This window comes from Larimichthys crocea, chromosome VII (genome assembly GCF_000972845.2).
Source record: "Larimichthys crocea isolate SSNF chromosome VII, L_crocea_2.0, whole genome shotgun sequence".
In the NCBI taxonomy this organism is placed as follows: Eukaryota; Metazoa; Chordata; class Actinopteri; family Sciaenidae; genus Larimichthys; species Larimichthys crocea.
The window spans coordinates 25,971,552-25,973,360 of record NC_040017.1 but is presented as its reverse complement, the minus strand read 5'-3'; positions in this window follow the sequence as shown (position 1 = coordinate 25,973,360).

Sequence of the window (1,809 nt, the reverse complement as noted above, 5' to 3'; positions counted from 1 at the left end):
CGTGTTTCATCACAGGTCAGGAGACAGGACTACAAAACACAGTCTACACGACAGGTTACCTCATGACAGTCTGCACACAGAGCAGATACCTTCATATCATCTGCAGAGATACATACAGATGATGCTCATGTGTTAGTGTGTGCAGCACAAACAGCCTGTGTGTGTCCTTACTGTTACACTGTTACACTTTACTGTAATCCTTTAGTCATGTAGCTGACTCACAGGAGCAGTTTGGGGTTCAGTGTGTCGCCCAAGGACACTTGAACATCAGACTGGAGGAGCCGAAGCACCGCTCATCTGTCATTAGTGGACGACCCGCTCTGTGTTCTATGTGGTCTGTGGCAGAAGACTGTCTGGTCTCACTGTGAGCTGTGATATGACAATAACCCCCCTATACATAATGTCTAATAATAATAATAATAATAATAATAATAATAATAACAGCAATAATAACAATAACAACAATAATAATAATAATAATAATAATACATTTTATTTTATTTGATTTTATTTATTTTCCCAACAACGACAAAATCAGGATTTCAATCAGGATGAAGTCAAATTAATAATAAATATATGACGCACACTAATTCAACTTAGACGCTAATGTAAATCATTTTGATTTAACAGAAAGTTCCGTAAGTTTTACTGACTGGTTACGTCGATAACGTACGTCGATAACGTACGTCATCGGCGTAACAGGCTTCCGTTTTAACAAAATAAAAGCCCTAAAGCAAAATTCAGTAAATTAGTGCACAAACACGTCAGTCACAGAACAAACCACGTGTTTAAGGCTGTTTGAGATTAACGGAGGCAAAACGTGATATATATATATTTTTTTTAATGCACCAGTTTATTTCAGCGTGTCAGGTGTCTCTTTACCAGCTGGGCTGATTGCAACTCTTCCTGTTTTTTTTTTTTTTGTTTTTTTTTTTTAACTATTGCTTAAGATTACAGTAAGATTACAACATAAGTACTTTTTTTTTCCTCCTGTGACATTCATCCTGTTTGATGATTTCTAAAGCAAATCCAAATGCATTTTCACTTTCTGTGCAAAGCTCTGCAGGATTCCTGCTCTGTGCATCTTTCCCTGCTTTTCAATGCCATATCACCCACTCTCTCTCTCTCTCTGTCTCTCTCCCTGCCAGCCAGTCAGTCAGCTTCCTGCAGCAAAGAAGCCACCTCTGCAGACTTGAGGGGGGGACATTAATGTCCCCTGTTTGGTCGCCTCTTCCTCTTGGGTGTGTTAAAACAAGGATGCCTTTGAGTCTCCCTGTCCAGCTGCACAGCCACATTCAAAAGCACAAACACTACCTCCCTGTGTAATCACTTGCTTACCCTGAGAAATGACAGAGGGAGTTAAAAAAAAAAAAAGAAGAAGAAGAAGAAAAGGAAGAAATCAGCGTGATAGACGTGATTTGGGATGAACAAATCTAGTGTCAGGATCTCAACAATGTTGATAGTGATTTCTTTTTCAGGAACTGATTCTTTTTGCCAAGTTCAGGCGAAGCTCCAAAAAAACAAAAGTGACAAAGGGTGTGGCCTATTTTTTATTTTTTTTCCTGTGTGTTGATGCTCTGTAAAAAAAAAAAAAGAACCGCAGATGTCGCTTCCTGGAGTACACTGATGGTGCTCAGATGATTGCTCATCACTATCTCTCTCTGACTCTCCTCCTCCTTCCTCTACGGGTACTGCATGTGTGTTCACTACTCTCTCTCTCTCTCTCTCTCTCTCTCTCTCCCCTCCCCCTTGTGCACACACACACACACACAAACACACACACACATACACACACAGAAACTGATGTGA